At 49.6% G+C, this 12,753-nt stretch overlaps 1 protein-coding gene across 1 annotated transcript in view; it reads right to left on the bottom strand.

Moving 5' to 3' along the window:
• CUX2 (cut like homeobox 2) overlaps positions 1-12,753 on the bottom strand; it is a 311,474-nt gene that overhangs the window by 298,012 nt on the left and 709 nt on the right. The window lies entirely within an intron of this gene.

Raw genomic sequence — 12,753 nt, 5'->3', positions numbered from 1 at the left:
CAGAGCGATAAGGAGAAGTCCTGCCAGAAAAGGAAGGAGCAGATGGAGTCAAGTTCAGAGCACAGAGTGTGCCTGGAAAATGGCGAGTGGGGCAGAAAAGGGGCTGGACTTGGCTGTTTAAAAAAAAAAAAAATCTAAAAAACTTTTTTAATAAAAGCCTACAAGTCTATCTCCTTCCTTCTTTATCAACGACACGATTTATTGACCGGGGAAGCCATATTGACTAAATAAATCTTGATAATGACCAAGGCAGCAATCAATACCTGCTTATTATCAGCCTAGGCCGAGAATTCCATCTTGCGGAACACAGGCCCGACGATGGGGTATGCCAGGCGGCTCCGGACCTGGGGGGCCGGCCGGGATGGATGGCCAGTTGGTGCCCATTTTCCAGGCCAGGAGATAGGAGTCTTTCTCGTGTTATTAATACAACTTTCCCTGATGCCTCGCAGACTTTGGAGCCCAGATTCATTTCCATGAGTTGATGGTGGTGAGGTGTTTTAAGAGGTTTTTTCAAAAAAGAAAATAAAGAAAAAAATATAAGCATAGTGAATATAGATGGAAGAATCCCGGGGGGGGGAACTAGCCCTGAGAGGGACACCTCTGGCCACTAGGGAGTCAAAAGTAGGGACATTGGTGGCCAACAGACCTGGGACCTGGGTTCAAGTCTAAGTTCTGCTGCTTGTTGACAAAGCAGCCTTGGAGTAACTAACCATTTTGTGCCTCACTATACTTAGCTGTCAAATGAGGATTATAAAATGTTCCTTCCTAGGATTACTTTTCCCTTCCTAGGGCTGTTGTGGAAATTAAATGAGATGATATTTGCAAAGAGCTTTGAACACTGTCTGGCATGTAATAAAGGCTCCATAACTATTTGTTAAAGACATCCCAGGCCTGCAGGATCCCAGGCCTATCCCAAAATTACCTTCAGAGCCCCCAACACCTGCAAAAGCCAGGCCTGGCCTTGCTAAGGCACCAGTCAGGTGGCACTGGAGAGGCCTGACCTCCCGTTCACTACTTGGTGCTGAGAAGCTGGTCCTCCTGGCTGGGAACTGCTGGTTCTGGACTGGGCTGAGGGGCTCTGACACGTTTGAGAAGGCCTAGCTCCAGATTCCTGTGCTTCTGGGGTACTACGGTTTGGAATTTAGGCAAAGTTGTCTCATCAGATACCTGAGCAGCCAGTGCTATAAACAATTGACGCTTCACCCAGATTTGGACACCCTGAGCTGACCAGGGAGACCCAGGAGGTGAGATGACAAACAATAGTAGAAGCAATAATAAAATTAGTAATAAAGCTGCTCTTGTTTACTGGGGAGCAACCATGGTCCAGACCCTGCACTGGGGGCGTTCCAGGTTTGTCTCTTCAGATCCTCACAATGACCCTACGAGGTAGGGGCTGTGTTTAATTCCCATTTTACAGATGCAGAAACTGAGGCTTGGAAGTATAGTGGGTTGTTCAAGCCCTCCTCATCGGAAAGCCGCAACGAGATGCAGACAACTAAGGATGGCCTAGCTCCAAAGCCAGCTCTGAGGACGACCAAGAGTCAGCAGGAAATGCCCTCACAATCATCATTGTCATCACCATCACCATGTAGGGAAGGCTGGTCCTAGGCTAAGTGTTTATCCTGCATCGCCACTCTTTGCTTCTCACAACAATCCTTGAAGCCAAGTATGATCATCTCCAAACGCCTCATGAGGAAGCTTCAGGGAAGTTTCGTGAGGGCAGGGGCTTGGTCTCTCTGTTCACTGCTGCACCTCCAACACCTCAAACAACCCCTGACACATGGCAGGTGGTGAATAAGTATTCATTACATGAATGAATGAATGACCTGGCTTAGCCACTCAGGGGGAAATCAAGGCCCACAGAGGGTCCCCCAGTGACAGAAGAGGAAGGGGGTTTGAATTCTGGTCTCCCATCTGGGTTGCACCCTTGTGCACGCTGATGGGAGCGTAAAAGGCTACAGCCTCTGTGGAACAGCGTTTGGTGGTTGCTCACAAAGTGAAACAAAGAATTGCCACGTTGTCATTGTGTGCTGTCAACTCGATTTTCAACTCATAGCACATTGCTATGACCCATAAATCCCCATCGTAGGTAAATACCCCAAAGAACTGAAAGCAGGGACCCAAACAGATACTTGCACACAGTGTTCAGGGCAGCATTACTCACAATAGTTTAAAAAAAAAGAAGTAGAAATAACCCTATGCCTATTAACAGGTGAAGGGATGGACAAAATGCAGCAGGGCCAACCAATGGAGTATTACTCAGCCATAGAAAAGCATCAAGTTCTGATACATGCTACAACATAGGTGAACCCTGAAAACAAGATGCTGAATAAAATAAATCAGTCAAAAAGAACAGTCATTAAAAAAACTTTGCATGAATATACTTATTTCAGGTACCTGTTGTTGTTATGTACCATCGAGTCATCTCCAACTCACAGTGACCTTATGTACAACAAAATGAATCATTGCCCGGTCCTGTGCCAGCCTCATGATCCCTACTATACCTGAGCCCATAGCTGCAGCCACTGTGCTGAGGTATCTAGACTAGGCAAAAGGAGCTCTGGTGGCATAGTGCCTGCTACCAGAAGGATGGCGGTTCAAACCCACCAGCCACTCTATGGAAGGAAGACTGGGCAATCTACTTCTGTTAAGATTTCCTGCCTCAGAAACCCAAAGGGGATTGCTATGAGTAGGAATTGACTCAATGGCAGTGAGTTTGGGCTTTTGCTTTTGTTTTTGTTTTTTTAGAATAGGCAAATACAGAGACAGACAGTAAATTAGAGGTAACCAGGGCTGGGGCAGGGAAATGCAAAGTTAAGACCAGCTTCATGGCCAGAGTTTGTCTGGGACGATGGAGACATTTTGGACATAGATGGAGAGGATGGTTAGACAACATGGTGAATATAACTGATGTCACTGAATTAAACACTTAAAAACAGTTCAAACAGCAAATTTCATGTTAGATATACTTGACCACAATAAAAACCCAAGGGGTTCCGAGCGATGCTGAGAAGGGAAGCCCCAGAACCGCGGCTGCCTGCCGGGCCAATCAGGCAGGTCCACAAAGCAGGCCGCTGTCGGGAGGAGAGCATGTCAGCGGGTCCGTAAACGTTAACTGCCTATCCTGTGTCCCCCATCACAGCCTCCCCACTGGCCGTGGGGACTCAACTCAGGCTTTCTGTGACTGAGGCCACCAAACCATCGCTAATGGCCCGCAACCTGCCGGCAATTAATTAATGGGTTTATTAATTAGGAAGGGAGCCACCTCCCAGGCTGGAATTGAGGTCACCAGTTTCTAAAGCGAGAGTGAGGGACCTAAAGATAAAGCCTCCTTTGCCTCAGGCCTGAGGCCCAGGCCCAATTACCAGAGGCATGGGGGAGTGACCTTCAAGGGCCAGAGGTGGGGCTCCTGATGGGGGTCTGGGAGGAGATGGGTCCCCCAGGGCTGCCCCCACCAGAATGGAGTCGAGGGGCTCCCCCTCCTCACTCCTTCCTGTGACATTCATTCACTCAGTCATTTAAATGTTTACTGAGCACAAGCTGTCACACCAGGTAAGTGCTAGGAAGGACAAAGCAGGGGAAGGGGAAGGAAGGAGGTATTTGGGAAAGAGAGGTCAGAGAGGGTCTCTCTGAAGAGGGGATACTTAAGAGGACTGATCAGAATGAGAGAGGGAGCTAAGAGATGTCTGGAGTCAGAGTGTCCCAGGCAGAGGGACCAGTATGTGCAAAGGCCCTGCAGTGGAACAAACTTGGTGTGTTTGAGGAACAGTGAGGAGACTAAAGTAGCTGGAATAAAGGGGGGGAGTGGTAGGAGATGAGCGAGAATGGGAGGGGAGGCAGGGGTCAATGGGCAAGAGATTTATTAGGGTCAGCACTGAGGGAAGGGGGACAGGAGAGAGGGAAGGAAGGGAGTGAAGAAGGTTGGGTGGAAGTGTCCTAGCCCACCAGACAGTCTAAGGAAGTCTGGCAAAGCTATCATGCAATTCTAGTTGGCCCTCAGTGGAACTGTCTCCCAGGAACAGGCCCGCCTTAGAATGCCCATCCTGCTCAGTCTCTGGCTGGCAGCAGCATGTGGGATGGATTTCAGCAACTGGGGCTGGGGCCAATCCCACCTCTGGTAGCCAGAGGCATGTGAGGTACATTCTCACCACCAACGCCAGCGTTAAGGAGGAACTGTTATTATACCCGTTACGCAGATGAGAAAACCAAGCCTCAGAAAGAGAAACAACCTGCCCAAGGACACATGGCTGGGAAGGGGGCAGAGCTGAGATTTGAATCTTGGCTGCCCTGAGCACACGGACACAGGTACAGAGTGGAGGGAGGGGGCGCCTTTTACAAGGCATCAAGAAGTGGACCCAATATTTTGTTAAAAAAATGGAAGTGGTATCCAAGGCTTGTGTGGTGTCTGGAAACACAGTGTCCACGGATAGAGCACTCACGGTGTGCCAAGTGCATACTATGCCCTTTGTAAACGAAAACACCAAACTCACTGCCATCATGTCGATTCCAACTCATAGCAATTCCTCCTTGGGTTTCCGAGGCAGTATCTCTACAGAAGTAATTGCCCTGTCTTCCTTCCATGGACTGGCTGGTGGGTTTGAACCACCAGTCTCTGGTTAGCAGTCAAATGCCTCAGTCACCGTGCCATCAGAGCTCCTAAGCCCCTTGTAGGAAGTATCTTATTCTATCTTCCATCCTTACTCCCAGCTGACAGAGAAGACTAAAGATGGGGCAGATACAACAGCCCACTGCAAACCTGGGACTCACTTCAGTTTCTTGAATGCTCCACTCTCCTGCCTATCTCAGGGTCTTAGCATATGCTGGTCCCTCTGCTGAGACACTTTTCCCTGACCTTATCTTTCATATCTCAGTTGAAGGATCACTTCTTCCAGGAAGCCTCCCCTGACCTCCAGATCCAGTCATTTCCTTGGCCACCTGCTGTCTCAGAATCCAGTCCCATCTAAGATGTGCATCCAACTTCTCCATGGGCCCAGTGAGAGCTGGCACCTTGCAGACTTTGCTCATCACTGCATCTCCAGAATGCAATTATTAATTCTATTATTTACTATTAATATTTCTATAATTATGAATTATTCCATGGTGGTGAGTATCCATCTTGGAAGTGAAGGATAATAGTCATTGTTATCATTATTAACACTTTCATAGTGTCTCTATGCGCCAGGCACGGATCTAAGACCTTTACGGGCATGGATGTGCTTCATCCTCACAACAGTCCTTGAGGCTGCTGCTAGCTGCCTCAAGTCCGCTCCAACCCGTGTTCAACAGAACGAAATCTTTACGAACACTGGTGTGCTTGAGGCTACGTTGCAGGCACCATGTGTTCTGAGGACCTTCCAAGCCAGGGGCTCATCTTGTCCTGTTGTGATCCACAGAGCGTTCGCTGGCCAATTTTTGGAAGGAGACCACCAGGCCTTTCTCCCTAGTCTTAGTCTGAAGTGCCACTGAAACCTGTTCACCACAGGTGACCTTGCTGGTATGTGAAATACCAGTGGCACAGCTTCTACTGTCACAGGACTAGGCAAGCCACCACACAGAACAAACAGACAGAGAGGTGGCCCACTATTGAGGCAGATAGTACCCATTTCAGAGATGAGAAAACCGAGGCTCAGAGAGGTTAAGTCACTTGTCCCAAGGTCACACCGCTGGTAAGTGGCAGAGCTGGGATTTGAACTCCCTGCTCGGCTTCAGGGTCCACACTAAATCTCTAGCGTTGGAAAGTTAAGGACTCGATTCAGCAGCCCACACCACACCCTCTCGGGTCCCTGGTCCCACAAGTAAGTGTCCCCGCAGGGCAGCCTCTGAGTGACCACCCCGCTCGGAGCGATCTGCCCTGACCAGGCGGCCCCGGTGACCCCTGTGGTTTCTCCCTCCACAGCACCCACGCTACAAACAGCCAGCTGGACGAGTCAATCGACTATAATGGTTCCCGGGGAGCCATTTACCCCGTCTGGCTTGAGCGACGGCAGCTCACGGAGTCTTAAGCACTGCTCGGCTCCGGGCGTCTTGGGCAGATGACCAGTTCAGCCCAAAGAAGCTGAGGGATTGATTTTTCTTTTTTTTTTTTTTTCCTTCTTTCTTTTTAATGACAAATGTGTATCCTGGAATTGCTGTTTCATTTGGCTGAAGTGAAGGACGACAGAGGCTGGGGATAGGGAAGGCACCAGGAAAGAAGGTGGGGGCAGCCACGAGCCCATTCTGGGGGTGACTGAGCCACTGGGGAGAAGCAGAGACAGCAGGCTCTGTCCCTTCCTACCCACGAGTCCTCAAGAGCCATAGAAGCAAGGGTTCACTCCTGAAAGGCAGCCCTTTCAGACACCAGGCCCTTCGAGAGAGGCAGCCACAGAGAAGCAGGACCGCCTCAAGACCAGACAGCCCAGGGCCTTTGCACTGGCTGTTCCCGCTGCTCAAATGCCCTTCCCGGGGTCTCTGCTCTACCTCTCTGAAAGGGTCCCTGCCCAGAGTCTACAACTCCTGATTTTTAAGAGACACCGAAGATCTGGATTGTTAAGGCAACATCTCCCGTGCCTTAAATGCTCACGAGTTATACAAAAGTGTTTTTAAATATCGCACTAATCTAGACAGACACATCTGGGGGCCACACACAGCCCCCAGGGTACAGCCTCTCTGCTTGGAGCCCCCAGAATAAAAAACATGACAGAGAATATTAGTAATGTCCTGATGGAGCAAACCCCAGCAGAGAAGAAGAGGGAACTTGCCCAGAAAAGTGTGAAGGGCCTGCAAGGCAGGCAAGTTCCAAGAGCCACTATTGATGTGGTTTTCTCAGCTTCTCTCACTCCCTAGAAATACCAACAACAGTAAAACCAAGGTCTTTTCAAAGCATTTACTGTGTGTGCCCAGCATGTGCTAAGGACGAACAACCCACAGGGTAAAGTCTATGCTTAGCCCCATTCAAAAATAAGGAAACTAAGGCTCAGAGAGGTTAAGTAGCTCACTCAAGATCACACAGCTAGTAAGTGATGGAGTCAGAATTTGAAGCCAGGCAGTGATATATCACCTTCTTGGCCCCTCACACTTCCCTCTTAAGGGAAAGAATAAGTCTCTGAAACTGAGTTTGATCCACTTTAACACTCTTAATTCAAAGTAAAAAATTCAGCCATGCCACAGTCTATATAACTGCCACCACATAGAGCAAACCAAAAAAACCAAACCCACTGTCATCAAGTCAATTTCAACTCATCGAGACACTATAGGACAGAGGAGAACTGCCCCATAGAATTTCCAAGGCTGTACATCTTTATGAAAGCGTTTTTCTCCCACAGAGCAGCTGTTGAGCTCAAACCACCAATCTTTTGGTTAGCAGCCCAATACTTGAACCACTATCCCAGCAGAGCTCCTTGTCATGTAGACCAAGGGTCAGCAAACTAAGGCCTGTGGGCCAAAGCTGGCCTGCCAACTGTATTTGTACAGAAAGTTTTATTGGAACATAGCCACATTCATTCATTCATATTGTCTATGGCTGCTTTCATGCTATAATGGCAAAGTGAGGAGGCTGCAACAGAGATCCTATGGCCCAAAAAACCTACAGTACTTACTATTTGACTCTTTACAGAAAAAGTCAACCAGCTCTGATGGTAAAGCAATAGCTCCCAGAGCGTCTAGAGAGATGTCACACCCCAAAAGGGTTCTGAAGTCAGACCACTCTAGGAAATACTGCTATGTCCTTAGAAACATGGAAAGTACCTATTTCTTTGTGGAGCTTCTTGAGGTTTCTCTGGGTTGAGAGGTCATGACAATTTCTTTAGACTGAGACTGAATGAAATGAAGGAGCCCCGAGGACACCTGCTGGAAAAGTAGTCCTGGCAGAGAGAACAGCAAGTGCAAAGGTCCTGAGGTGGGAGCGAGCTTGATGCATTTGAGGAGCAAAAAGGTCGATGTGAATAGAAGCAAAGGAAGAAGGGGGGAGGGTAGGAGACGAGGTCAGAGAGAGATAATGGCATGGGGGGAGCACATCATGCGGGGCCCTGAGACCAAGAGAAAGGAATTTGGATTTGAATTTAAGTGTGATGGTAAATGCATTGTCCATATCCTACAAAACACCACAAACCATTTTTGTAAAGGGCTCATCGAGGCTTAGAAATCAAGTGACTCCATCCTGACATACTTCTTGTGCCAAAAAAAACTGCTTTAAAGGTGAATACACACCACCACCACCACCACCACCACCACCACCAGGCAGGGGAGAAGCCAAGGTTAGAAGAAGACAACACATTCAACTGACTTTACAACAAGCCGGTATGACTAACAATGAGAGTACAGCAGACCCATTGGACGCATTAAGAAACGGGAGACTGGAGATGCCAGACCACCCAGGAGTGCCCATGGCCATGTGGACTAGAACTCCTGGCTCCTTCTCCTCTGCCAACCATATCCGCTGTCCCTGACCCCGACAACACAAGCCACCATCATAAACAAAGAGCAAACTCTGGAGAGAAAAATTGAACAGAAGATGAGACCCCTAGTTCAAGGCTAAGAACAAAGGAGGTCACAACCTTGTCCCCTTCCCACTGTCAACCTCTGCCAAGTTCGGCCTCCGTGTTAGCCAACTGGGCAGCTGCCGGAAATCCAGCTCTCTCAGGAAAGAGCACAGAAAACCACAGTTTCTGGGCAGCCTTGGCCATCATCATCGAGACCAAATTTAAATTTAGCACTAGCCAAGGTGTTCACTTTTGAAACCCCATCTGCCGGAAGGAAGGTTACTTGACAGAATGTCAAGTTCGAAGATAGAATCCTCTTTTTAACAGGAGTTGGTTTTTTTTTGTTTTTTTTTTTTGGTTTTTTTTCAGGAACACTGTTCCCTCTGGTCAAAATAGCGGCGTGCTCATCTGAAATAACCCACTGAAGTACTTATTTCTTCTTTAGACTCATCCGTGGTTTCTCAATTTTCTCTAGCGAATTCAGGTACTAATAAAAGAAATTTTTAAGACCCCCAACAGCAAAAGCGGCAAGGGAGCTCGTTTTTCTGCTAGCCTTCAAAGAGACAGAGAATCTTTGGGAAGCAATTTCTGTCGAATGGAGAAGCTAGAATTTTGGGACACCCAGAAAAGACTGCTGGCTTCTTTAAATCAATTCACAACACCTGTTTCTGGCTCCTTTGGCAGAAAAGGCCCATGGTGTGTGGGTTCCAAGGAGCTGGCCAGGCAGACGGAACGGGGTCACCCACTGGTTGGCCTGCCAAGCAAGTGGCAGAGGCTGGCTAACAGCTAGGTCTTACTCACAAAGCCATGGTTGGGAATTGGCCCCGCCCTCTGCCCTCCACCTCTCCCTGTCGTCAGCCTCTGTCACAGAGCACTAACCTGTCTCTTGGGCCTGGGCCAGGCCGAATCCTGTCTTCTCATGCTCCCCACCCAGGCAGTCATTCTATTACAGCAAAGTTTCCAAAGTTAGGATTCCGCCAACAGGGCTGATAGCTTATTTACTGCTGTCATCTATAGAAAGAGGAATTTTGACACATTGCTAAATGATAGCACATTTAGATAAGTCAAGCTGTCAGAGCCTCTAATGGATGTCTAAACTCTCAGTGGCTGATATGTAAAATTTATGCACTTCAGAATATCATAAGGTTATAATATTTTAATCACAACCATGTTCTTTTCTAAACTTTGAGCAGCAAAAAACATCCCGTCAAGCACCAGCTCACTACCATGAGCCAAGAAATGAAAACTTCCCAGAAGTTTTTCCAAACTCCTTTGAAAAGTCAGGCATCTCTTGCACGCCCCTTGCTCTTCCTTCCTATTACAGTCAGCCTCTTCCTCCAAAACTCATCCTCAGTGAGACCAGCCCACCAACCTCTCTCCTCCTGAGAAACACAGACCTGACCTGCACGGGGACTGGGCACCCCTGACTCTTGTTAGTTTCATTAACCATCTTTGGTGGGGAGGGGGCGGGTAGGCCAGCATGGAGATCAAATCCACAGCATCATAAAAAAGTGGCAAAGTAAAGCAGAAAAGAAAATCATAAAGGTATGAATCCGGTGACGACGATTATACACAGAAAAGCCATAAAAAAATACTGCATTAGTAATGTTCACCATAAAGCAATCTTATAACCAAATGAAATATGCCCGGCATTATCCTTGGATGGAATTTTATTTCTTCTCGTTTCCTGGACTGCTAGCAGCAGAGGGAAGGAAAAAAAAAAAAAAAAAAGGAGGAGGAGAAAGAAAAAGGGATGCAGCCTCAGGGGTTGAGAAGTAGGGTCCCACATCTCAGAACATCTTCATCCACAAGTTATCAAGGGTGCCTGACTGACTTCCATCCTAAGAAAACAGCCCTGCTGTGCTCAGAAGCGGAGCCACACAGAATAATAACCAGAGTGTTTCCCTATTTGAAAAATAGATACTTCGGAGAGCCACGCGCCAGGCTGGCACAAGGTCACCTTTCTTGCCAGGACTGGGAGGCTTTAACAGCATGCCCTGGCCTGGGGACACTGCCGTCTTTCCTGCCTCAGCCACCTTAGAGCTCAGCAACCAGGCTGCTCCCAACCACTGAACCTGAACCACCAAGAATTAAAGCCACACACCTCCTCACAGGCAGCTCGGGCCTTGTGAGGAGGGAGCCCAAGCTCTCCACCAGCACAGGCCGGGCCTGGGGGCCTGCCTCTCCAACCCACATCTCAGCACAGGCCCTGCAACTTTTCCTTTCAGGTTATCTCCCCTCAAAGAAGAAAGCAGGGAGAAGAAGAAGAAAGAAGAAAATAAAAGTGTGGCGTAGGAGTCGTTAGGGAAATGCAGGAGAGATGATTCCCAGGCAAATATGCTTAGGCTCATAACCCGGTTCCAACAAAAATGTCACCAGTGGGAACTGGGAGCGGTGGGCCCGCTGGGAGTGGGGGGCAATGGAAGATTTTGGGGTGGAGGTGGGGAAGGTGCAGCTATGTGGGTATGAATGTCTGCACGTTGCCACCACCACCACCACCACCACCACCACGGCTGCCACGTTTATTACTCTGCTGTCTGGAAGTGTGCAGCCTTTGAAACTCCCCGGCTCCCACAGGGACACCCCCCTCCCATTTAATATGGATGTAAATGAGCTTACCCCCTTTTCATGAGAGCCTTCTCATTTTGTGCCAGACACTCCAGCCACTGTCATATGAAACAACCCTCCAACATGCACATGTTGGGGGGAGGGTCCTGACCCCCTGGCTCCCCATCACCTGAACAAGCCTTGCCCCGTCATCCTTTCCCCTTCAGATTTGCTCTTTCCCCTCAGCCTCTTGGTAAGCGCTAACAAAGGGTTCCCAGATCAATGAGCATCCAGCTGGAACCAGGATGGGGGTAACCTAAAAAGCTCCACAAAAGACCCCTGAACCGAATACTGAACAGAATTCGGTTCAACCCTCCCAGCCCCAGCTCAGAAATTAGCCCCCAGGGGACCGCACCCACCCCTCAACAGCCAGCCCCAGCCTCTCTCGATGCAGCCTTCAACTCCCAGGATTGAAAACGAGTTATCTAATGAAAATTGTGTTAAGTGACATTCCTGCCAACCGGGAGCAAATACCAGCGCTGTAAATCTCACCGCGGAAATCTTCTCCAGCCCAGAATAACAATAGGACCCCGCAAAGGGCTTTCGCCAGCCCTTCTGGTTTCTCTCCCCTTGTCTACCACGTTCCTGTCATTCCTTATGTTACAGGACATCAATCATAAATAAAGACGCTGTCCCCCAGCCGTGCCCGGGTCTCATTTACAAACATTAGCAGGGAATACGATTACCATTGGCCTTCGTGCCAAGCCCAATGTGGCTGCCCAACTCTCTCTCCCTCTCTCAGCCCCATGCTCCCAGAAAGGCTACTTTAGCATCATTTAAACCCGCAAAGCACAGCTCACACAGCCCTGCCCGCCTCGGTCGGCCCCAAACTGTAGCCCCAACTCGAGTGAGGCCCTGGGCTTGCCAGGCGCTCGCAGTTATTAACCGCATGCCTGAGTGCCCCGATTTTCCCTCCAGCTCAATGGCTTTGGGGGAGGGTGGGGAGGAAGCAGAAGGACTGGGAAGGCGGCAGGAGGAAGGGGGTGCTGGCACCACTTGGCAGAAGCAACTTAACGAGATTTGCAGGCGGACCAAAATAAAAATTTTAAGAAGTGGGTCCCTTTTTATCTCCAGACGAATGCTCTCGCTTCTTCGCGAACGTCACGGCCAAGGCGGGATGCTCTAATCGCCGGTAATCCACACCATTTCCCCGCCCCCTCGTTCCCGCCGGGCCAACCGCGACTTTGAGATTCCAGGACTGGGGGGGGGGGGTCGCTTATCAGGGCACCCGGCAGCGTGCTAGGCACCTCGGAAATTACAGGCTCGAGCTATGCCTATCGCGTTCTCTGAGAGCCCATCTCCAGCCCTGGCTCCCAGGGGTTCCGCATGGAGCACCCCAAATCTGAGGGGGCACACAGAGTCCCAGAAAAAGGTGGAGGGGAGAGAAAGTGTTGGGGTTTGGGAGAGAGTCCCTCTAGGTCCGGAGAGGGAAAGGGGGAATGGAGAGAGAAGAAAGGGAGAGAGGAGCAAAGACGGTAGCTGTGAGGACAAACAGGAGGCCGAGGAAACGGGGAAATCTAGGGACTCTCCCACCGCAAAGTTCCTAGGGGCCCGCGAGCCGGGAGGCACCTGCTCAGCGCCGCCCCCCGCCTCTCCACCGCCCCCGAGGCACGAGCGCAAACTTGCGCGCGCCCCGGGCCCATCGCCACCAAGACTTTCCATCTATAAAAGGGGTAGAAGGGGAAAAAGG

The sequence above is a fragment of the Orycteropus afer genome, unplaced genomic scaffold (genome assembly GCF_000298275.1).
Source record: "Orycteropus afer afer isolate SDZICR_OR568_19922 unplaced genomic scaffold, OryAfe1.0 scaffold00048, whole genome shotgun sequence".
NCBI lineage: Eukaryota > Metazoa > Chordata > Mammalia > Tubulidentata > Orycteropodidae > Orycteropus > Orycteropus afer.
The sequence above is the reverse complement of the archived record's forward strand: the minus strand, read 5'-3'. Positions and strand labels throughout refer to the sequence as shown.